This window comes from Phyllobates terribilis, unplaced genomic scaffold (assembly GCF_046119375.1).
Source record: "Phyllobates terribilis strain yellow unplaced genomic scaffold, ASM4611937v1 Scaffold_3__8_contigs__length_932513732, whole genome shotgun sequence".
NCBI classification, from domain to species: domain Eukaryota; kingdom Metazoa; phylum Chordata; class Amphibia; order Anura; family Dendrobatidae; genus Phyllobates; species Phyllobates terribilis.
This window is the reverse complement of record NW_027362763.1, coordinates 150,202,070-150,228,382: the sequence shown is the minus strand read 5'-3', so window position 1 is coordinate 150,228,382 and position 26,313 is coordinate 150,202,070.

The following is a 26,313-nucleotide window of genomic DNA, read 5'->3' as shown; positions in this document are numbered from 1 at the left end:
GCGGCGGCTGTGAGTGAGTCGGCGTCCCTGCCAGGGGAGGAGGGAAGCGTGCAAGAACGCCGGCGCTACTCTGTTATGGCAATCCTTGCACAATCCTTTCATGCTTTTTCTTTGCACAGTGGCAATCTAAGACATTAACTGAACAAGGTAATGAAACACATTTACATTCACTGGAATTGAGTTTGTTTTCAAAACAGCAAATAGGTGGGAGTGCTGCTCTGAATGGATTAGCAGACGCTTCAGTTGTCATCCCGTGACCAACCAATATTAAGGCATATATTATTTTGTATGGATATAGAAAAAGATGGAAATACTTCTTTAAATAACAAATACATTTTCATCCTTCACTCTCCTAAACATACTGCAATTATTCAGAATTGCAGTGTGACTAATTACATTTAGCACTCAGTGCACAATATAAAAGCATGATGTATACAGTACTAAAAGTTCATTCCACAAATACTGTAAATGTATCTATAGCAGACAGAAAGCCTCTGAAATGTATAGATACGGTGTATAATAATATATTAGTCTTACAAACAGGATTCTGCTGAATTTTAAGTGCTTCCACTAGTGTCATTCCATTAAATGGATTAATTGCATCGTTTTAACTTATTTGTTAGATTAGCCCCGTTTGCTGGGTTTAATGCTCTGCTGCACTGAAAGATAATTTTAATTGTAACACCAGTGCCTGAAGTGTCTGGACTAATTTACTAATTTTTTATCAGAAGTTTATGCAAGTAATTGGTGGATTCTAAGCTTTCTGTGCAAACCTTTTTATATATTGTGATACAGTTTAGATTTTTCAGTTTTTGCACAAACTGTTAGAACAATTTAATAACTCTATTCTACACTTTGAATGGTTATTATCTGCATGTACAGTAAGTACTCCTGGTGTGACGTTTATCTCAAAACAATTAATTGCTAGGATCCGCATCTCTCTCTAAATCAGTGAGCATTGATTTCTGTCGGAATTGAGTGATGGCAGCACGTGCACAGATTTCTTTATTGATTTGCATGCATGTCTCAAAAATTTCCAAGCAATTGGGCTTTGCAATTTTGGGAATCACAATGCAAATGAATTAAGAGAGTTTTTGCATGCATTTTTTGCATGCGTTTTTGTACAGCAATGAATGCTTTTTGGAGCTAAATAAAGATATTTGAAAAAAGAAACATGGGACATTGCTTTAACCCTTGGATTACCATTGTACCTGGCGTGAGTATATTGGGTTAATTTAAATGATTAAAGAATGTGTCTGCTTTATTTCAAATAAAGTGTTTTATTTTCGGTGTTAGTGTTAATTTAACTCTTTACTTACAGGATTAGTAATGAGGGTGTATATGTGACACCTCTTATTTACTAAACCTAGGGATTTGTATAAGCGATGCCTAATCCCATTACCTAATCTCATTACCCCTAATCCCATTATCCCTAATCCCATTCAAATAAGAAGTGCCATTTCTGGGGCAGGTGAGGGCTGCTATTTTTAGCTTAGGAAGGGGCGATTAGGCCAACATATTCACTGGCTATTAATAACAGCTCACGGCTGTTTTGTTAGCCTTTGGGTATGTCCCCACGATCAGGAGCACTGTGCTCTAATGCCCAATTTGTTTTGTCAGTACATGAGGATCCATCGCATGTAATGATATTTCAATTGGACAAAATCTTCAGCGAAGACTAACATCTCCACTACAGAAAGTGACATGCTGCAGGTGAGTTTACGCAGCTTCAAAAAAAGTACAGTTAGCATGGGTTTTCTTATAAATGAAATAAAATTAAGAATTAAATAAAAAAAATGGCGTGGGCTCCCGCCATTTCCATATTTCCATATTTATTTATTGAAACTTCTTTCTTGACCGCAGGTCACAGGCACCATGGTCAATACTTTGTGTGTTTTTGCCAAATTTTTGACCCAATTGAGTCAGTCAAATACACAGTAAAAATTCTCAGGAAATCTGCAAATATTTTAATACCAGCATTTTTGTTGTGGATTTGACTGACTCAATTGCACAGCAATTCAGGATTCTCACTTAATTAGTTGACAGAAGGATTCCCTCCCATTTTTGGCCCAATTCTGCGCCGAAAAAATGCTGTGAAAATGCATCAAAAACGCACCGTCATCAATGTCTGATCAGTGGTAGTGCGACACCTGGCACCCCTGCCCTGGGGTCTGTACCAGCTGGAACTCCTCATTTGTAAAGCTGCACAGCACAACTCTGTTGACTGTATCGTGGCCTCAGTCAAGTACTACACATCTGCCCCCTATTAAAATCAATATGGGGTGAATGTGCAGTACCAAGCTGTGGTCACTATCCTGTTGAATGAGCTGTACTGTGCAGATCTGCAATTGAGCAATTCCGGCTGCGGCCAACATTGGGAATAGCTGATCGGCCGATGTGCCCAATGTCGCAGCCCCATCGATAAATGTTAACCCCTTTACAATCTTGGACACATGAGTACATCCAAGGTCACATCCCACTCTTTGAAGCGGGCTTCGTAGATGAGCTTGCACCTTTCCAGGGACATGACAGCTGATCTGATCAGCTGTCATGTGCCCCTAACAGCCGCTGGTAGAATCGCGATCCACCTGCAGCTGTTAACATGTTAAATGCCGCTGTCAAACTCTGACAGCGATATTTAACATGCACACGCTATAAGCACGTCATAGGAGTGCCCGTCACATTATCATTGGTCGTCAATGGGTTTGCATGACAACCCGAAGTATGCAGGAGACCCCTGTGGTTGTCATAGCCAATCTGCTGTGAGCAGCGCCCAGCGGTCCGCGCTTATAGCTGAGCACTTGCTATTGGTGATGAGCGAGCACTAAAATGCTCGGGTACTCGTTGCTAGGGTCGAGCAAATTGGAATGCTCCAGTGCTCGGTCCGAGCAAATAGCCCGTAAGTCTATGGGAAACTTGAGCATTTTTCCAGTGGCCCCTCCCGGCGGTCTGCAGGGGACCTAAAAATTGGCCAAATCGATGAGAACAGTGGTCAAATAACATGGGAACAGCATGAGGAAGACCCCTTGGAGCATCTCTGACTCCAAGGTCACTGCTGTCAATAATGTGGTCATAGTATTACACCACTTTTGCGTACTCACAATAAAACATACAAAAACAAAACTAATTGGATTTTCCTGGGAAAAATGTTAAGGAACATCCTTTCCAGGGTAATGTTTTGTATGTTAGTCAAAATAAATATACAAAAACAAAATTTCTCCTCCACACCTTGGGCTATGTTCATACGTAGCGCTTTTGATGCGTTTTTGCACTTTTACATTGCTTTCAACAGTGAAAAATACATTCACCGGTAAATGTAATTTTAACATTTTACAAACTTATCTTGCCATGTGGGGTGTGAGACACCATCAGACACATCCTGTTTCCGTTTTGAAGGAGGGACTCTGAAAGTCACAAACACTATTTTTATAGGGCCATCAGGCAGCCCTTACTATTCTTAAAGGGCCAGCAGACGGCCCTAACTATTCCTAGAGGGCCATCAGCCGCCTATGCTTTGTTGTTCCCATTATTAAAGACTGTGTCTCCTATACTGTTATTGTGTATGCAGTGACTGCAAGGGCTTTGAAGAGACAGAGGAGGGCCTCAGTAAAAAAAGTATTCCCATTATAAAGGAGTGGATCTCCTATAGTGGTAATGCCCATGCAGTGACTGCAAGGGCTGCCAAAATTTGGGAAAAACCCCAATACCAATTTAAAGAGACATAGAGGTGGCCCACAGTAACGACATGTTCCCATTAGAAAGGAGCGGGTCTGCTATCCAGTTATAGGGTATGCAATGAGCAAAAGGGCTGTCAAAACAGCTGCTAAAAGTTTGGAGGAACTCCAATGCAATTTGCAAGAGACGTAGAGTTTGGAGGGCCTCCTAAAAACAATGTTCCCTTTATTAGGAAGTGGGTTTCACATACTGTTTGCCTATGCAGTGAATGCAACAGCTGCCAAAAATTTGGAGGAACTACAATGCCCCTTGCAAGAGACGCAGAAGAGGGCCTCCTGAAAACACTGTTCCCATTATTAGGAAATGGGTCTCCCATACTGTTTGCCTATGCAGTGAATCTAACTGCTGCCAAAAATTTAGAGGAACTCCAATGCCCCTTGCAAGAGACGCAGAGGTCGGAGGGCCTCCAGAAAACAATGTTCCCATTATTAGGAAGTGGGTCTCCCATACTGTTTGCCTATGCAGTGAATGCAATGGCTGCCAAAATTTTGGAGGAACTCCAATGCCCCTTACAAGAGACGTAGATATGGTGACATGGTAGATATAGTGGTGATATGGTGGTGGAGGATGAGGATGAGGAGAAAGAGTAGGACAATAGCAAATAGACAAAATCAGGAAGCATATACCCTTGTCTGGGTGTGAAGACAGAGGTGCAATGGCATAGAGTTAGACCTCCCAAAAAAAAGACACTGTATTTGAGTCTATGTTACGCTGCTATCATTCGGTGGTGTTGAGAAGTCTGGCCCAATCCAGCCCATGTTCATTTTTATAAGAGTCAGGCTGTCAGCATTTTCAGTTGACAGGCGGATGCGCCTGTCAGTTATAATTCCACCAGCAGCACTAAAAACCCGCTCTGACAAAATGCTAGCGGCAGGGCAGGCCAGGACTTCCAAGGCATATAGTGCCAGTTCATGCCACGGGTCCAGCTTGGATACCCAATAATTACAAGACACAGAGGAATCACAGAGGATGTTGGTAAGGTCTTCAAGGAACTTCCTCAGCATCTTCCAAAACTTTTCCCTCTTTGTGAGAGTACCCTGCGCCTCAGGGCTGTGTGATGGGAGGGTCTGAGAGAACTGTCCAAGAACTTTGAAGGTTAAGCACATGGTCCAGGCATTATACGTGTGTAATCTCACATCGCTTCAGAGCCGCCACTAGGTTCCGTCCATTGTCACACACTACCATGCCTGGCTGTAGGGTCAGCAGTGTCAGCCATAGATCTGCCTGCTCTTTCAGAGCTGTTCACAACTCTTCAGCGTTGTGCGGTTTGTTACCTAAGCATTTTATCTTCAGCACAGCCTGTTGCCTCTTGGCCGAGGCAGTGCTGCAGTGCTTCCAGCTTCTGACTGATGTGGTCATTTCGGAGATGGAGGCTGAAGAGGAGGAGGAGGAGCTGTAAAATGTGGGAGCTACTCTGTTTGACCAAGGACCCGCAATCCTCGGCATCGGGAGGACGTGTTCCGTCCCAAGGTCCAACTGGGTCCCGGCTTCCACTATATTAACCCAGTGTGCCATCAGCGAGATGTACTGTCCCTGCCCACAAGCACTTGTCCACATGTCCGTCGTTAGGTGGACTTTCCCACCAACTGCATTGTTGAGGACACTGCTAATGTTGTGGGACACATGCTTGTCTAATGCGGGACCGCACACCGGGAGAAATAGTGGCGGCTGGGGACCGAGTACCGAGGGACAGTCATTGCCTTCAGGTTGCAGAAAGCTTACATCTCCACGAGAGGCAACATTTCGAGCGCAAACAGTTGCAAAATTAGTGAATTTAGTAGTGTGGCCTGTGGGGAGTTGGCTGTGTATTTGCGCTTGCGTTCCATGGACTGGGGTAGGGACAACTGAACGCTGCGCTTTGACAAGATCGTGGACGTGATTGCTGATGTTGCTAGCTGAGAGTGTGCAACGACACATACAGGGCAGGAGGCATCTTCACAAGCTCCATGGATAGGGGAGTGGTGTGCAAGCACAACAGCGGAAGAAGCAGTTGTGTCACCCACATACACTGTTTCTGTACCCTGGAGTTTGGTCCACTTAGTCGGGTGCTTTGCTGCTATGTGCCTGATCATGCTGTTGGTGGTCAGGCAGCTAGTTTTGCTACCCCTACTGATGCTGGAATAACAGGTGGTGCAAATGATTTATTTGGGGTTATCTGCTGAGTCATAAAAAAGCATCCAGACTCAGGAAGACCTAACAGTTGTACTGGCAACTTCTGTCGTGTTGGCGTTACGGGGAATACTTTCTCGCCTTCTGTCTGCGACCACCACACTGCTTCTTCTTGCCTGTTGTGATGCTATGCCTCCCTCCTTCTGTGTGCTGCTGCCTTGCTCTTCATGTCCCCCTGCCTGGTTGGGTCAGTTAATATATCATCCACCACCTCATCTTCCACTTCCTCACCCTGATCCTCGTCCTGACTTTCTGGCATTTGTGTCTCATCATCATTATCCACCTCTTGCGACAGTAATTGCACTTTACCACCGTCAACTTCATGTGACCATGTCTGCTACAATATTTGGGCATCGCTACACGCATTCTCCTCTTCACCCGCTTGAAGCTGGCCGGGCAAGAGGTCAGAATCTATAAATGGAAAAGTCAACAGTTCTTCTGAGTGTCCAAGTGTGGGATCAGTTGTCTCCGGGCATTCGGCATGGTGGGATTAAGGAGGATCAGTGTGAGGAATATGCGGTCTGTCACAGCTACTGAGACTTTACCGTGTCGAAAGAAGGGTGGTGGTAGTAGTGGCAAAGTGACTGGAAGCATTATCTGCTATCCAACCAACAACCTTTTGGCACAGCTCTGTGTTCAATAGTGGTGTTCTGCGGTCCCATAATAATTGTGACAGGAAGGTCGAGCAACAAGATGTGGGTGTTTGTCGTGGTACAATTTCAGCTTGCCCATGGCGACGGCCTTGGCCTTTGCATACATCATCACCATCACGCCCACTTCCTCGTCCCTTGCCACGCACCTTGCCTTTTTTAAATGAAGGACAATATCTTCCACGTTAACTACAAATAGCTGGATTTGTGCCGCAGTTACATATGATAAGTCTGACGGAGAATCATGGTTTTAAAAAGTGGGCTTGTAGTTAGCTAATACTATTCTTCACAGCAACCTCATGTGAATAGCTTGACTGACACACTGCAATAAAATGGAAGCCAGAAATTGCTGATTTTGGAACGCTGTTATATGTAGAGATGAGCGTTGTTCTACTCGAACTGTTCGCCAATCTCAAATTCGAGCTGTTTTGGGCGGTGTTCGAGCCGGTCGGCGAACACGAACAATTTGAGAAAAATTCGGCTGTTCGAGGTTATGTTCGATAACTGTTCGTGCACCAAAATCATAACTGGATTTTTTCTCAGTAATGATGAAAATTAATGTTAATACGCAGTTTGAGTGTACAGCGGGGCGGGGGGAGGGGCAGGGGATGGATCTCTGCAGGAACAATGAAGATCTCCATTTTTTTTTCTCTTTCCCTCATTTGCAGTGGGGAGGTGCAATCTGTCAGCCTATCAGCAGTGCACACACGGAGCGAAGTGCTTTTTTTCACACAAGCAAGGGCATGTGTGATTGGCAGTGTATGTCACATGTCCTTGCCCTATAAGACCAAGCCATTTTCCCCGTCGCCACCATTTTCTCACTGCTGCAGCTGCGTGTTAGACGGCACCGCTGTTGCTGTGTGCGATATACCTTGTTAATTTCAAGCAAATTTTCGCACAAATATACAGATAGCTTGGGAGTAGGGAATAGTTGTGATTGCAGTCCTTTTAAGGACTAGGTTACAGCATTTCCTACGACTTTTATCAGGCAGGTCTGTGCTCTTAAATAGATAGATTGTGGGAGTAAAGACTAATTGTAATTGGAGTCCTTTTCAGGACTAGGTTACATCAGTTCCTATCAGTTTTTGCCAGGCAGGTCTGTGCCAGTGCTGTGCAAGTTTTTTTCACAGCATTTGGCTGAATCTAGCAAAGCTAATCCTTTTTGGCCTATTGCAGAGTGTGTTAGTCAGTGGAGTAGCCTATCTGTGTTGCAAGATATACCACCTGTGTATAGAATACCAATTTTTTTACTGCACCTAGTGAAGTAAAATCTTTTGGGCATAGCATCATTCTATAAGTCCATCTATACTGACCTCCATCAGGTTGCAAACTGAATATAATTTTTTTCTGCATCTAGCTCTGAAAAACTATTTGGGCTTCTAGCGGTGTGTGGGACTTGGTCTATTAGTCCATCTATACTGACCTCCATCAGGTTGCAAATTAAAAATAATTTTTTTCTGCATCTAGCTCTGAAAAAATATTTGGGCTTCTAGCAGTGTGTGGGACTTGGTCTATTAGTCCATCTATACTGACCTCCATCAGGTTGCAAATTAAAAATAATTTTTTTCTTCATTTATCTCTGAAAAAATATTTGGGCTTCTAGCAGCGTGTGGGACTTGTTCTATTAGTCCATCTATACTGACCTCCATCAGGTTGCAAATTAAAAATAATTTTTTTCTGCATCTAGCTCTGAAAAAATATTTGGGCTTCTAGCAGTGTGTGGGACTTGGTCTATTAGTCCATCTATACTGACCTCCATCAGGTTGCAAATTAAAAATAATTTTTTTCTGCATCTAGCTCTGAAAAAATATTTGGGCTTCTAGCAGTGTGTGGGACTTGGTCTATTAGTCCATCTATACTGACCTCCATCAGGTTGCAAATTGAATAAAAAAATTTTCTGCATCTAGCTCTGAAAAAATATTTGGGCTTCTAGCGGTGTGTGGGACTTGGTCTATTAGTCCATCTATACTGACCTCCATCAGGTTGCAAATTAAAAATAATTTTTTTCTGCATCTAGCTCTGAAAAAATATTTGGGCTTCTAGCAGTGTGTGGGACTTGGTCTATTAGTCCATCTATACTGACCTCCATCAGGTTGCAAATTAAAAATATTTTTTTTCTTCATTTAGCTCTGAAAAAATATTTGGGCTTTTAGCAGTGTGTGGGACTTGTTCTATTAGTCCTTCTATACTGACGTCCAGCAGGTTGCAAATTGAATATAATTTTTTTCTGCATCTAGCTCTGAAAAAATATTTGGGCTTCTAGCGGTGTGTGGGACTTGGTCTATTAGTCCATCTATACTGACCTCCATCAGGTTGCAAATTAAAAATAATTTTTTTCTGCATCTAGCTCTGAAAAAATATTTGGGCTTCTAGCAGTGTGTGGGACTTGGTCTATTAGTCCATCTATACTGACCTCCATCAGGTTGCAAATTAAAAATAATTTTTTTCTGCATCTAGCTCTGAAAAAATATTTGGGCTTCTAGCAGTGTGTGGGACTTGGTCTATTAGTCCATCTATACTGACCTCCATCAGGTTGCAAATTAAAAATAATTTTTTTCTGCATCTAGCTCTGAAAAAATATTTGGGCTTCTAGCAGTGTGTGGGACTTGGTCTATTAGTCCATCTATACTGACCTCCATCAGGTTGCAAATTGAATAAAAAAAATTTCTGCATCTAGCTCTGAAAAAATATTTGGGCTTCTAGCGGTGTGTGGGACTTGGTCTATTAGTCCATCTATACTGACCTCCATCAGGTTGCAAATTAAAAATAATTTTTTTCTGCATCTAACCCAGCCAATAGTTTTGGCCTAATACCACAGTTTGGCCACTCAGCTCTGCTCGGTTACCATCCATTGTTTTTTTGTGCAAACAACTCCAGAGTTGTGAATTAGTTAACCACCAAAATGAGTGGAAAAAGGCCTGCTGCTGGTGGAAAGGGGAATAGGCGTGTTGGGAAGGGGAAAAAAGGTTGTGTCCGTGGGGTAGGTGCAGAAGAAAGACCATCTTCCAGCCAAACTAAAATGTCTACTTCTTTTAGCGGACAATGTGATAAGATCCCTTTCTTACGGCCACGCCAATCGCTACAAATTCCAGATGAGGCACAAAAACAGCAGGTGCTTCAACGGATATCAAGTGCTCCTTTAAGTGGGCTCTCCTCCACATCAACTTCAACATCACAAATACTCCAGTCCTCAAAGGTGTCACCCAAATCGCACTTGCTTCCTCACAGCTCCCAAATCTCCAGCTGCCCATCTGAGTATGAGGTAGAACAGATGGTTGAGTCTGCAGAGCTGTTTACTCATACTATAGCCTGGGAATCAGAGGTCGACTCCAGCGCTTCTGTGAATCCAGACGAGGAAATGATCTGCACTGATGCCCAGAATCTTTATGAGTCGGATCCAGGACCAGACGCAGAAGGTTCTGACCATAATGTAGACCCTCATTCCCAAACTGTAACTCCTGTTGGTGGAGACAATGAGGAAGACGATGATAAGACTCAAATACCTGATTGGAGCGACAACTTTAGTTTTTTGTCAGGGCAGGAACAGGTTGGCTCTGAGTACGACGGGTGTGATAACGCACAGGGTGATGATGATGAGGTCGGAGATCCCACTTACTGTCAACCCACAGTCAGCCAAGAGATGAGGTCAGCAGAGGAGGTGGAGGAAGATGCTAGTGACGACGAGGTCAGGTTGCGCCTTCCTGGACAGAGACGTAGTACTGGAAGCACGTCAACAACTGCATCCTCAAACACAACTCTGCCTCTCACCACAAGTCGTGGTGGCTCTTCAGGTCGCATGGGTGCTAAGCCTTGCATAGCCTGGGCATTTTTTCAGATCGATAAAGATGACCCAACTCGTGTTATCTGTAACATTTGTCAGCAAAAGCTAAGTAGAGGCCAAAAAATACATAGTTTGAGTACTTCATGCATGAACCGGCACATGGACATGAAGCATAAGTTGCAGTGGGAAGCTCAGTGTGCTACAATGCGGTCTAGCCGGCCGGGCCAACCACCGTCTGCCATATCTTGTGCATACGCGGCCTCTTCATCCTCTGTGACTGGGGGGACAGCAGTCACACCTGTTTTGGGGCGCAGACCTGCCACCTCTTTACCCGCAACAGCCAGCGTGATTGGCAGGTCATCATTTTCTTTGGAAGTGGTAACACCAGCTGGTCTTGAGCGCTGTCCGACATCGATAGCACCACCTTTGGATCAAGGCAACCTAACATGTCCGCCTGCATCTTCCTCACAGACCGGCAGTTTGCCGGGGACACCCTTATCAACCCCGTCTAAGCACAATAGCCAGCCCTCGGTCCCTCAGATGTGGACAAGTAAAAGACCATTTCCTCCTAGCCATGAGAAAGCTAAGAGGTTGAATTTCACCATCTGCAAGCTCTTGGCTACAGAAATGCTGCCTTTCCGCCTGGTGGACACAGAGGATTTTCAAGACCTTATGTCCGTCGCAGTGCCCCAGTACCAGATGCCCAGTCGGCACTACTTCTCAAAGAAAGGTGTGCCTGCGCTCCACCAGCATGTCGCACACAACATCACCGCTTCTTTGAGAAACTCTGTGTGTGACAGGGTGCATTTCACCACAGACAGTTGGACGAGTAGGCATGGACAGGGGCGTTACATGTCGCTGACTGGGCACTGGGTAACTATGGTGACAGCAGGACAAGGGGCTGCTGTCCAAGTCTTGCCATCCCCACGAGTTGTGCGTCAATCCTCTTTATGTCATTTTTCCTCCACTGCTTCTGCCTCCTCAACCTCCTCTCGGTCTTCCACCTGCACCCAAAGCCTGTCTGGTCATGCCACAAGCTTTCTAACTGCGCAGAAGGGATCCTGCACACCTCCATACTATGCTGGCAGTAGGGCTCAACGTCATCAGGCGGTTTTTACATTGAAATGTCTGGGAAATGTGAGTCACACAGCTGAGGAGTTGTGGTCAGCTCTGGAGAACCAATTTCATGAATGGTTGTCTCCACTGGACCTGAAACCAGGGAAGGCCGTGTGCGACAATGCTGCAAACCTGGGTGCGGCCCTTCGCCGGGGCAATGTCACACACGTGCCTTGTATGGCTCACATGTTGAACCTGGTTGTCCAGCAATTTTTAGCCCACTATCCCAGACTAAATGGCCTTCTGCAGAGGGCACGGTCGCTGTGTGCTCACTTCCGCCGTTCGCATCCCGCAGCTCAGCGACTTACATCTCTACAGAAGTCGTTGGGCCTGCCACTTCACCGGCTAAAATGCGATGTGCCTACGCGGTGGAATTCAACTCTGCACATGTTGCTACGACTGTGGCAGCACCGACAAGCCCTGGTGCAATACGTTCTGACGTATAGCCTGGGCCAACGAGATTCAGAGGTGGGGCAAATCACGCTGGAGGAGTGGTCTCAGATCAGGGACCTATGCACCCTTCTGCACAGTTTTGAAATGGCGACGAAGATGTTTAGTGCTGACGATGCCATTATCAGCATGACTATTCCGGTGATTTACATGCTGGAGCACATGTTAAACAGAATTCGGAGTCAGGTGGTGGCACAAGAGGAGGTGGAGGAAGTAGAGGAGGAGGAGTTGTATGCGAAAGGGCTAACATCTGCAAGGTCCAGACGGTCGGCAGCACCAAGGCGGCAGGCATGTGAGGGTGGGGGAGATGGTTTAACCAGGGCGCATAGTAGCAGCCAAACTAGTGAGGAAGGTGCAGGAGCCCAGGAAGAAGTGGAGGACGAACTGATGGAAGACTCATCAGATGAGGGAGACCTTGATCACATTTCTGTTGTGCGAGGTTGGGGGGAGAGGACAGAGGAAGGAAGCATGATTGTTACCTCGCCACCAACACAACAGGGACTTGGTGCTCCTGGATGCGCAACACACATGAGTGCCTTCTTGCTGCACTACCTGCAACATGACCCTCGAATTGTGAGAATTAGAAATAATCCTGACTACTGGGTTACCACACTGTTAGATCCCCGGTACAAAAGTAAATTTGCAGAAATTATTCCTGCCATAGAAAGGGATGCACGCATGCAGGAGTATCAGCAGAGACTGTTGCAGAATCTTACATGTGCTTTTCCACAAAATACCAGTGGTGCACGTAGTGAATCTCACAGTTCCAACTTGCCAACCGTGGGACCGTCAAGTGTTCAGCACTCAAACCGTAACAGAACCACAGTATCTGCTGGTAACATCAATTTTGCGGAATCATTTCACCACTTTTTTAGCCCATCCTTTGCAAGGCCACAGGAGACAAGAAGTCTGACACATAGTCAACGCCTAGAGACGATGGTACAGGAGTATCTCCAAGTAAACATTGAAGCCACGACTGTGTCACTGGACCCTTGCTCTTTTTGGGCTTCCAATCTGGATAAATGGCCGGAGCTAGCCACTTACGCCTTGGAGATCTTGTCATGCCCCGCAGCCAGCGTTCTGTCTGAACGTGTGTTCAGCGCTGCTGGTGGTGTGCTGACAGATAAGCGCACGCGGCTCTCCACTGATAATGTAGACAGACTCACGTTCATAAAGATGAACAAATCATGGATCCGAAATGACTTTTCTACCCCTGTGTCATCCTGGGGAGAGTAAAAGCTTGATGATTGGTTAAAATCACCCTACCAACCGTTTTAAGCTTTCAAATTACTAATCATGTTTATCTGTATCTTGACTGGAAAATAATTTGGGCTTTGTAGCAGTGTGCAGCACTGATCCTATTAGGCCATCTATAATAAGCTTCACCAGATTTAAAATTAAAAATAATTTTTAGCTGCATCTAGCCCGGAAAATAATTTTGGGGCTCCGAGATGCGCAAGACACATAAGTGCCTTCTTGCTGCACTACCTGCAGCATGACCCTCATATTGTCAGAATTCGAAGTAATCATGACTACTGGGTTGCCACACTCTTAGATCCCCCAAACTTTTCGATCAACCTTTTCATTTTAATAAAGACCAAAAAAATGGTCATTTTTGAAATTATAAGCATTAGCAGGTTGTTAGAAACTGAAATCAAACAGTTTTCAACTCAAAACTTTATTCTAGGTGATGTTACATTTTCACATAGGACCCCTTGTTCGAAAGGAGCTTCTGAACTCTCTCGTCCATTGCATTTGTCAGGTTTTGGAAGGTTTCTGCTTCAATTGCTTTGCATGAGGACAGAATACCCTCCCAGAGCTGTTGCTTAGATGTGAACTGCCTCCCGCCATCATAGACACTCCTTTTAATGATGCTCCAAAGGTTCTGAATGGGGTAGAGGTCAGGGGAGCATGGGGGTCACACCATAAGTTTGTCCCCTTTTATGCCCATATCAGCCAGAGATGCAGATGTTTTATGTGCAGCATGAGATGGTGCATTATCATGCAGAAAAATGATCTTGCTGTGAAATACACGGTTCTTCTTCTTGAACCATGGCAGGAAGTGCTGTTTGAGAAAATCCACATACATTATGGAGTTCATCTTTAGCGCCTTCAGGGATCCTAAAGGGGCCGACAATCTCTCTCCCCATGATTCCAGCCCAAAACATTACTCCACCTCCTCCTTGTTGGCTCTGTAGCCGTGTTTGCGTGGGGTGTCCATCAACCAGCCACCCTCCACTACATTCATCTGGACCATCGAGCGCTGCACGGCACTCATCCGTGAACAAAACAGTTTTGAAATCAGTCTTCATGTAATGTTTGGCCCACTGGAGCCGTTTCTGCTTGTGTGAAGTGGATAGAGGAGGTCGACAGGATGGCGTATGCACAGCTGCAAACCTCTGAAGGACCCTGCATCTTGTTGTTCGGGGGACGTTGGAGGCACAAGCAGCTTCAAAAACTTGTCTGCTGCTATGACAAGGCTTTTTTGCCGCTGCTCTTTCAACCTGACGTAATTGCCTGTAGGAAAGAGTCCTCAATTTGCCCTTATCAGCACGCACACGTGTGTACTGTGAATCAGCTACATACTTCTTGATTGCCAAGACACTTCATCCTGATCATCGCACAATGTTGATTGTAGTCATGCCTTGACCTAAACACTCCACAATTTGTTGCTTCTCAGCAGCCGACACATCCTTTTTCTTTCCCATTTTGGCAGAAAATGTAGGCTGCTTAATAATGTGAGAGAGCCTTCTTAAGTAGTCTTGCCTTTCATTGGACACACCTGCCAAACTAATTAGCACAGGTGTCTGCAATTGCTTACAGTGATATAAAGAGCCCTGACACACATCACCATCAATGAGTTTAACTGACAAACAAACAAATTCTTCCCTTATCACTCCTAAACACTTTTTGCATAATAATTTGGAACGCGGTGTACATGTGCTTTTCCACAAAACACCAGTGGTTCACGTAGTGAATCTTACAGTTCTAACTTGCCAACAGTGGTCTGTATGGAATTGTTCAATAAAGGGCCCAAAATTAAGATAACATAGATGGGAGAGGTCTCTAAGTATTTGATACCCTGTGAGGGCCAGGCAAAGGGAAAGTTGGACTGGATGGAATCCTATATGGATTTAGGGAGGTAGACATCGAGGGCCTCAGACTTCGCTGCATTGATTTTAAAATTTTACCATGTAACAAAGTGATCTATTTCAGCCATAACAGCAGGGATGGATATATGTGATTGAGTGATATATACTAGGACATCATCAGCAAATAGAGAGCACTTGTACTCGGTGCCTCCCACCTCAATCCACCTAATATTGGGGTTATGGCGAATTGATGAGAGCAGGTGCTCCGTCACTAGGATGTATAAGAGAGGGGACAGAGGACATCCCTGCCTTGTCCCATTGGTGATTGTGAAAGGTGATGAAAATGTTCTGACGCACCCCCTGGGCCTTGGGACACCCGGAGCCGGACCCTTTTTGGTGGATGCTGGTGGTTGTAGTCTTCGTGGCGGCGATCCGGTTCCGTGGCTCAGGGCGGTCAAACCAGTGGCGGAACTATTTATGTGGTTTTGATGTTTAAATGTCCGACTACGCCACCCGTGGATTGCGGTCAGAGTGAACCGCCGCTACAGGGCAGACCGCTAAGGCTGGTGTTGTGGGTGCAGCAGAGCGTAGCATAACTCCCCACGGGAGGAGTATAGCCTCAGGGCAGTGTATGCGGAGGATGGGGGTGATGGTGCAGGGCAGCAGCAGTAACGACACGGAGTCAGTGATGCAGTTCAGGGCCTTTACTCACAGTTCTTATTATCCAGACCACGTCTGCAGGTAACGGCTGCCCACGTCGTACTGTGCTCACCAGGTGAGGGGCTCAGACAACTCCCAGACAACTTTGGAGCGCTTCACAGGACCCCCTTTGTGTGTCCTTTGTCTGGCCTTTCTTACCAACACTTCTGTCCGGCTGCCTCGGGCCTCCTCTTGGTAAACTTGGCGCCAGTTTCCCTGACCCTATGTGGTGCCTTCCTAGCGGGTGGAGCAAGGGGCTGCGCCACATAAAATGTCAGAGCCTCCGGTTTCTAGCTGAGGGTCGTTTCCTGCCTCCACTAGTTCGGGGACCGGTCTCCCCCTTTGGCCTGACCCCTCCACGCAGGTGGATTCGGGCGTGCGGTGGCGACTCGCCCGTCCGCACCCCTGGGATCCCTTCATTCCTCGTTCCTGGAGCCTTCTCCGCTCCTCTTCCTTCCTTCTCCCTCTTGCAGGCCTGGGCCTCTGTTACTAGGCCCGCCTCCGGAGCAGAGCTCATGCAGAGCCCCTGCTCCCTGCCACTTCTGCTCAGACTTCTCTGCACTGAACTAAGATGGTGCCCACCTTTTATACTCCCTTCTCAATGCACCCAGGAACTGCTTCCTCCCTGCTCCTGCACTGCAGGGTTCCCCTTCCTCAGTGTTCCCTCCCCCCACTCCAGCCAGGGACAGGGACTGTCGTGCCCATCTCAGGGGCATATTGGTCGCCCTGCCCCACGGCAATGTGGTGTAATGCATGCAGGTGTCGGGTCCTGATCCACACTCCATCCTTATCTGAGAGTGAGATATCACACCTCTGGGTGAGGTGCAATACGTCTGTAGCAACCGAGCCCTCGGTGCTACAGTTCCATTTATCTTCAGCCTAGGTGACGTATTGTGATACAGGGCCGTGATTTTGGCTATAAAAGGGTCCCCTAGACCCCTACCCCAAGCTTTTTAAGAGAATCATATATGGCGTGCCAGGAGACTCTATGGAATGCTTTCTCAGCATCCAACGAGAGTATCTACTTACAAATTTTTAACTGCATCTAGCCCAGGAAATACTTTGTGCCTAGTAGCAGTGTCTGCTAGTCAGCGGATTATCCCGGCTGTTAAGCAAGCTACACCACCTGTAGTTTGGACACTTAATTTTTTCAAAGGAAATGCTTCGGGACCACGGGATACTTAGTGAAGAGCATCAGGAGGCACCCCAAGGCATAGGGGCTGGGACTGGCACTAGGATGCCTTGTGGTGGACAGCCGAGCTCGATCCTTATAAAAGCTTTTTAACTGCAGCAGCTTTAGTGGACGCTACTGGAGCTGGAATTACGCGGCTGCTGGCATGAGACTTGCCCTCCAATAGATCCTTGTAAATGGATTTAAAGTGTATTCATTCAAATTAGAGGGACAATTTAAATTAAAAAGCTTAGAGCTGCCTCCACCACAGGGGGGCTCTCTCGACCCACCAGCGGACAGGCACCAGTATTGGGAGAGGGGGGCTGGCCGTCAGGGTTCACCGCGGCTCTGGCACAAACCCGGCGACACGGAGGTGGCACGGGCAGGAGCGGACTGGCCGTCTCGGCTTCTCACTTTTTGGATTTTAGAAGGGCATGACATGCCTATATCTGTGTCTCCCCCTCCTTTTACTCCTCCACCTCTTTTCTTTTCGCATGACTATATGTACTTGTCACTTTTCCATGTGTTAGTTGTGTCTTCTGAGCAGTTTGTCAGCTTTTGGACACCTTTGAAGGTGTTTTCTATGTGTTTCTATGTGTTTTTGTTTGCCTGCCATTGGTTTTAACGGTGTTCGAAGGTGTTCGACGAACAGTTCGACGAACAGTTCGGCGAACACACGGGTGTTCGACGAACCGAACCGAACTCGAACACTACGGGGGTGGCTCAACACTAGTTATATGTGAAAAACCTACAAGAAGCAAAATGAAAATAAACCCTGCTGTAAATAAATAAAAAGGAAGTGCATTTAAATAAAATAGGGTTCTTAGTAACACTGTTTTTGATCAAAAATAGTATGAAAGCTATCCCACCGGCGACAAGGTGAACCCATTCGGGATAGAACATACTCTGTCTAATATTAAAAACCTTACCATTTGTCAAAGTTGACCTCTGTGTGAATAAGGGCAGACTGAGGCTCCGGTCCCAAACTGGGGACACCAGCCAAGGGAAGCTATATGTGATATGTCTGACAGAGAACCACGGGTTTAAAAAGTGGGCCTGTTGTTTACTAATGCTATTCTTCACAGCGACCTCGTGTGAATAGCTTCACCGACACACTGCAGCAAAATAGAAATGGAAGCCAGAAATGTCTGATTTTGGAATTCAGTTATACAGTATGTGATAAGTCTGACAGAGAAACACAGTTTTAAATAGCTGGCCTGTAGTTTGCTAATGCTATTCTTCACAGCGATCTCATGTGAATAGTTTTGCTGACACACTGCAACAAAATGTAAATGGATGCCAGATATGGCTTAATTTGGAACGCAGTTATATGTGATTCGTCTGACGGAGATGCACGGTTTTAAATAGCAGACCTGTAGTTTACTAATGCTATTCTTCATAGTGACCTCGTGTGGATAGCTTCGCTGACACACTGCAACAAAATGGAAATGGAGGCCAGAAATGGCTGAATTTGGAACACAGTTATATGTGATATGTCTGATTGGGGAACCACAGTTTTAAAAAGCGGGCCTGTAGTTTACTAATACTATTCTTCACAGCGACCTCATGTGAATAGCTTCACCAACACACTGTAACAAAATGAAAATGGAGGTAAATATTTTCCACGTTCAGTTCAAATTTCTGGATTTTTATAGCTGTAATATGAAAACATCTGGCTGTATTCTGCAGTGCTATCAAGCAAATGGAGCAGAAACATGGTGTACTCTGGATTGTTTTTTAAGCAAATAACAAGCATTAAGATAAAAAAAAAATTAGCCCTGGCTCTGACATCTGGGGCAATGTCTACAAATATCTATCACAGCAGCAGCAGCAGCAGACAGAACATGCAATGGACCCTCTTGTGCTGTATAAATTGCCACATACCCTGCTTCCCTGCCTAACTCCTGCTATCACCACTAAATATATGAGGATTAGTCCTCAGAAGGACTGTTAATTCAGATGGATATATAGATATGCAGTGGAATACCTAAACTAACTGTAAACAAGCAAATCTCTCCCTGAATCAGCAGCAGCTCTCCCTACTCTGTCTGTTTCCAGGGTAGACTGACGAGCCTAGCGTCACCGGGTCTTAAATAGACCTTATGACGATGTGCGGCTAGCCAATCACTGTAATGCCACAACCAACATGACTCCAGCATTACAGTGCATGGCAAGCCATTCCTGCATGTTCATTGGCTCTCTAAAGAGCGCCAAACATGCCGGGAGGGGACCCGAGCTCCCGCTCGAGCAATTCGGAAATACACGCCGAGCTTGTCAAGCATCGTGATGCTCGGGCAAGTACCGAGTAGTGGCGAACACGTTCTCTCATCACTACTTGCTCTGTGTAACACAAGCGATCGGAAGATTGCTGCTTCTAGTCTCCTATGGAGACTATTGAAGCAAGTGTAAAGTAAAAAAAAAATGCTTTTAAGAATATTTTGCCCCATTCAAAATAAAACAATAAAAAATACACACTTGGTATCGGCGAATTCAGAATCACCAGATCTATCAACATAAAAAAAGATTTAATCCAATCGATAAACGGCATAACGAGAAAAAAAATCGAAATGACAGAATTACGTTTTTTTGGTCGCCACAACATTGCATTAAAATGCAAGTCACGGGCGATCAAAACATCCTATCTACCCTAAAATGGTATCAATAAAAACTTCAGCTCAGTGCACAAAAAATAAGCCCTCACTCAGCCCCAGATTACGAAAAATGGAGAAGCTATGGGTCTCAGAAAATGGCGCAATTTCTTTTTTTTTTTGCAAACTTCAGATTTTTTTTCACCACTTAAATAAGAAGGAACCTATACATGTTTGGTATCTACAAACACATAATGACCTGGGGAATCATAATGTCAGGTCAGTTTTAGCATTTAGTGAACATTGTAAAATTAAACTCAAAAAACAATTGTGGATATGCATTTTTTTGCAATTTCACTGCACTAGGATTTTTTTTCCCATTTTCCAGTGCACGATATGCTAAACTCATTGGTGTTGTTCAAAAGTAAAACTCGACACACAAAAAATAAGCCCTCACATGGCCATATTAACTGAAAAATAAAAAGATATGGGTCTGGAAAGAAGGGGAGCAAATAAAGAAAAAGCAAAAACGGAAAAATCCAAGGTGGTAAAGGGGTTAAAGGCCATCAATGTTAAAGTCTTGGACAATCCATTTAAGACTGACCTCACTCCTGCCAATCTTAATGAATTTATCACTGCAGTCTAATGAGCCTAATTCATTAAGATTCATGAGATTAAAACGTAATGAATTTGACACATCTTCTTAGTGGTGTTCACCTTTGTGTGTCTTGCCAGAAATGTTATTCCAATCAATGACTGGAGTAACATTTCTGGCTTATAAAATGGCAATTTTTTTTATGAATTTGCTGGGTTGGCATAGCCACTTCCTGTCCCATCTAGCGCCTCGATAGTTTCAATTATTTTAACAGAGATGCTTCAAACCGGCATGAAGACGCTAAAAGTTGCAACATTTTCGTGCAACTTAGCATTGCACAGAACTCTGCAATTTTTAAAAATGTTTTAGGATAATTTTCTTGGGAAAATACTTTGATGAACCCCCCAAAAAGTGTTTGGTCCAGGTCATCATGGAGGCTCCAATTATTTGACACATTGATAGACGCACAACTCCTGCATGTACTAAATTTGTATCTACACCAAAGTTAGTTTAGCATTTTTAAACAAAAATTGTATCTATGGTTAATGTGTTGCAAACTATTTTTTTTTTCTTATTCAGTTAGTACAAATGTCTAAAAGGTAATACAAGAAGGTATAAAATTGTATTTTTAGAGAGATGGTTTAACCTAAGAATTATCACTCTCAAAGTCTCTAAAACATTTTTTTCCCAAAATAAAGATGTCTACTATAAAATGTGGTCTGGTTCTTGCGCCATAATTTCTACCTAGTGAGAAAATATCTAAAGCTAAAAACCTTGTGGATCCAACATGTCAACTGTGTACCATCAGTCATGTTGATTTTCACTTGACTTCGATGGCACCAAATCAATACTCACTTGGTGACAAACTATGTTTTAAGAATTACTTGAAATATATTTTTGGCTTATTTATCTTAGACCAATGTAGTGATATGTTAAGCTATGAAAGTTATCAGAAAACATAACTGCTGTGGTCACCTTGTTATTATAGTAGAAATTGAGTTTACCTTTATTTTTTATTTTTCTTTTATAGTCAACCAAGCATAAAAGAAACCTAATTAAGAGAACCACACAAGAAGCTGTTACTTATAGTAAGGTCACGCCATGACTAATCACCGTAGGTTGATGCATGAGGTTAGTATTCTAAACTGGTAGAACAATGCACCAGCGTGCAAGTATCAATGATGTTACAGATGTTCATGGTCTAATAGGGTAGACATCAGGTTATTTTAAATTGTAGAAAAAAAGAAAAAGACCAAAGGAGTTTAAATCAACCCTTTAATTTTATTCTCATAGTTTATTTATTTTATTGAAAATAGATAAATATGGAGGAAAAGTATGAAGAATTGTTGCAAAGACAATTGTAAGCATAAGTAGTAAAATTAGTAAAAATGTCACTAAAAACTCCAATTATCAAAAAATTGGAATTTTACAGCTGCATGAAAGATTGAAAAGTGGGGTTTGGATCAAAGCTTAAAAAAGTTGAGACATTAACTTTATTCACAAGCCGTTGAACCCAAGAAGGACGAAGAATAACTGTTTTAGTTGGTACAAATATCAAAAAGGAAATAAAACAAGGTGTAAAAGGGTATTTTTAGAGAGAGGGTTGAACCTGAGAATTATCACTCTCAATGGCTATAATATACAGGCTGGGCCATTTATATGGATACACCTAAATTAAATGGGAATGGTTGGTGATATCAACTTCCTGTTTGTGGCACATTCGTTTATGGAAGGGGGGGAAATTTTCCAAGTGGTTGTTGACCATTGCAGCCATTTTGAAGTCGGCCATTTTGGATCCAACTTTTTTTTTCAATGTGAAGAGGGTCATGTGACACATCAAACTTATTGAGAATTGGTGTGCTTGGTGTCTCTGAAGGATGACAAGCTGGATGGTAGCGCTCTGCTGCGATCCAGCACTTCAGAGAAACTGCAGGTAGCTAGTGTTGAGCAATACCTTCCGATATCGGGAAATATCAGATTGGATTGGATCGGACCGATACCCAAAAAGCATCGGATATTGCCGATTCCGATACCGGAAACCAATGCAAGTCAATGGGACACAAATATCAGAATAAAAATAAACCCTTTCTTTCCTTGTAGGTTAATTCTACATGAAGGAAAACAACTAAGAATGATGTAGAATGTATTTGGGGAGGTGGGGGAGACAATAAAGGCATAGAGGTTTAGCCCAATCAAATGGAGTAGCAGGAATTAATATTTTTTTTAAGACGTTCTGAGTTACGGAAATATTGACTATGTTAAGTTTTTTATATTTTGTCAGATATTTATGTTTCACTACTTCCATGCTCTTCACCTTCTTTTTTACTTCTCACACACTTTCTCCTTCATCATCCTCAGCATCAGCATCTTTTTCATCAACTTCTTCTTCACCTTCTTCATCTTCTTTTTCTTCACCTTCTTCGTATTATTCTTTTTTTTTTACATTCTTCATATTCTTCTTATTCAACTATTATTCTTCTTCATATTCTACTTCTTCATCTTCTTCATACTCTTCTTCATCATCATATTTTTATTTGTGACAGGCATTCCTGTAGTTGTTATCTATAAAAGTTTGAACATTACACCTTTCGTTCTGCCCGTCACAAAAGATTTACAACAGGATTTGTTCGCGTTCAGTTTGGCCTGCAGCAGCAGGTCTTTTCCAGGGGCACCACGAGGAGGAACGGACTCACCCCCATACACTGCTTAGTCTTCTTCTGCTTATAATTTAGATAATATTTTTGCTCTGATTTTTAGTCTTATGCTTAACGTTCTTCCGCTTTTTTGTTCTGCAGCTTCTTGTACTTCTGCTTCTTGGTTTTCTGTCTCTTGTTTTTTCTGTATCTTGGTGGTTGTCTTCTTGTTCTTTGTCCTCTTGGTCAACTTCTTCAGGGTCATCTTCTTGGTCTTCTTCGGGGTGGTCTTCAGGGACATCGTCTTCAGGGTCCTCGTGTTCAGGGTCGTCGTCTTCGGGGTCCTCGTCTTCTTCGGGGTGGTCTTCAGGGTCGTCGTCTTCAGGGTCCTCGTCTTCTTTGGGGTGGTCTTCAGAGTCATCATCTTCAGGGTCGTCTTCTTCGGGGTGGTCTTCAGGGTCCTCGTCTTCGGGGTCCTCGTCTTCTTCGGGGTGGTCTTCAGGGTCCTCGTCTTCAGGGTCCTCGTCTTCAGGGTCCTCGTCTTCAGGGTCCTCTTCTTCAGGTTGGTCTTCAGGGTTCTCGTCTTCGGGGTCTTCGTCTTCGGGGTCCTCGTCTTCTTCGGGGTGGTCTTCAGGGTCCTCGTCTTCAGGGTCCTCGTCAGGGAGATCCAGAGTGATTACCAAGAACCATTTCAAAAAGCTTGAACTTGGAAATGTAGCAGAAGGTACAAGAAAACTGAGGAACTGCCGAGAACCAGCTGATGGTACTGGAACCCGGATGGGTAGCAGAAGGTACCCATGTAAAAAAAAGTTGCAAGGCCACGAGCCGGCCGCAGTTACCGAAACCCACAGTCCTACAGGGGGTGCTTGTCTTATAGGCACTATGGATCCAGCCTTCATTGCCAGACCCCGCAGCCCACATAGGAGTCACCTAAACTGCAGGCACCATAGAGTCGGCTAATGTGACCGCAACACGACAGGACAACGCATTGGAGGAAAAGTGACGTTGACACTACCCGAAAACAGCTGGCGTGCTGGAACCAGGCCGGGCAGGAGGGAGTACCCGTGCCAAAGACACTGCCGAGAACCAGCTGACAGTACTGGAACTCGGATGGGTAGCAGAAGGTACAAGAGCCAATGGAACTACCGAGGACCAGATGACGGTACTGGAAGTTGGTTACTAAGCAGGGGGTACCTGTGCCAGAAAGCACTACCAAGGACCAGCAGACATTGGTGGAACTTGGATACCGAGAAGGAGGCACCTAAGCCAAAGGCACTGCCGAGAACCAGCTGACGGTACTGGAACCCGGATGGGTAGCAGAAGGTACAAGAGAAAATGGAACTACCGAGGACCAGCTGACGGTACTGGAACCCGGATGGGTAGCAGAAGGTACAAGAGCAAATGGAACTACCGAGGACCAGTTAACGGTACTGGAACTCGGATGGGTAGCAGAAGGTACAAGAGCCAATGGAACTACCGAGGACCAGCTGACGGTACTGGAACTCGGTTACTAAGCAGGAGGTACATGTACCAGAAAGCACTACCAAGAACCAGCAGACGTTGGTGGAACTTGGATACCGAGAAGGAGGCACCTAAGCCAAAGGCACTGCCGAGAACCAGCTGACGGTACTGGAACCCGGATGGGTAGCAGAAGGTACAAGAGCAAATGGAACTACCGAGGACCAGCTGGCGGTACTGGAACCCGGATGGGTAGCCAAAGGTACAAGAGCAAATGGAACTACCGAGGACCAGCTGACGGTACTGGTAACCGGATGGGTAGCAGAAGGTACAAGAGCCAATGGAACTATCGAGGACCAGCTGACGGAACTAGAACTCTGCTACTAAGCAGGAGGTACCTGTGCCAGAAAGCACTACCAAGGACCAGCAGGCGTTGGTGGAACTTGGATACAGAGAAGGAGGCACCTAAGCCAAAGGCACTGCCGAGAACCAGCTGACGGTACTGGAACCCGGATGGGTAGCAGAAGGTACCCATGTAAAAAAAAGTTGCAAGGCCGCGAGCCGGCCGCAGTTACCGAAACCCACAGTCTTACAGGGGGTGCTTGTCATATTGGCACTCTGGAACAAGCCTTCATTGCCAGATCCCGCAGCCCACATAGGAGTCACCTAAACTGCATGCACCATAGAGTCGGCTAACCCGACCGCAACACGACAGGACAACGCATTGGAGGCAAAGTGACGTTGACACTAGTGTTGAGCCACCCCCGTAGTGTTCGAGTTCGGTTCGGTTCGTCGAACACCCGTGTGTTCGCCGAACTGTTCGTCGAACACCTTCGAACACCGTTAAAACCAATGGCAGGCAAACAAAAACAAATAGAAACACATAGAAAACACCTTCAAAGGTGTCCAAAAGCTGACAAACTGCTCAGAAGACACAACTAACACATGGAAAAGTGACAAGTACATATAGTCATGCGAAAAGAAAAGAGGTGGAGGAGTAAAAGGAGGGGGAGACACAGATATAGGCATGTCATGCCCTTCTAAAATCCAAAAAGTGAGAAGCCGAGACGGCCAGTCCGCTCCTGCCCGTGCCACCTCCGTGTCGCCGGGTTTGTGCCAGAGCCGCGGTGAACCCTGACGGCCAGCCCACCTCTCCCAATACTGGTGCCTGTCCGCTGGTGGGTCGAGAGAGCCCCCCTGTGGTGGAGGCAGCTCTAAGCTTTTTAATTTAAATTGTCCCTCTAATTTGAATGAATACACTTTAAATCCATTTACAAGGATCTATTGGAGGGCAAGTCTCATGCCAGCAGCCGCGTAATTCCAGCTCCAGTAGCGTCCACTAAAGCTGCTGCAGTTAAAAAGCTTTTATAAGGATCGAGCTCGGCTGTCCACCGCAAGGCATCCTAGTGCCAGTCCCAGCCCCTATGCCTTGGGGTGCCTCCTGATGCTCTTCACTAAGTATCCCGTGGTCCCGAAGCATTTCCTTTGAAACAATTAAGTGTCCAAACTACAGGTGGTGTAGCTTGCTTAACAGCCGGGATAATCCGCTGACTAGCAGACACTGCTACTAGGCACAAAGTATTTCCTGGGCTAGATGCAGTTAAAAATTTGTAAGTAGATACTCTCGTTGGATGCTGAGAAAGCATTCCATAGAGTCTCCTGGCACGCCATATATGATTCTCTTAAAAAGCTTGGGGTAGGGGTCTAGGGGACCCTTTTATAGCCAAAATCACGGCCCTGTATCACAATACGTCACCTAGGCTGAAGATAAATGGAACTGTAGCACCGAGGGCTCGGTTGCTACAGACGTATTGCACCTCACCCAGAGGTGTGATATCTCACTCTCAGATAAGGATGGAGTGTGGATCAGGACCCGACACCTGCATGCATTACACCACATTGCCGTGGGTCAGGGCGACCAATATGCCCCTGAGATGGGCACGACAGTCCCTGTCCCTGGCTGGAGTGGGGGGAGGGAACACTGAGGAAGGGGAACCCTGCAGTGCAGGAGCAGGGAGGAAGCAGTTCCTGGGTGCATTGAGAAGGGAGTATAAAAGGTGGGCACCATCTTAGTTCAGTGCAGAGAAGTCTGAGCAGAAGTGGCAGGGAGCAGGGGCTCTGCATGAGCTCTGCTCCGGAGGCGGGCCTAGTAACAGAGGCCCAGGCCTGCAAGAGG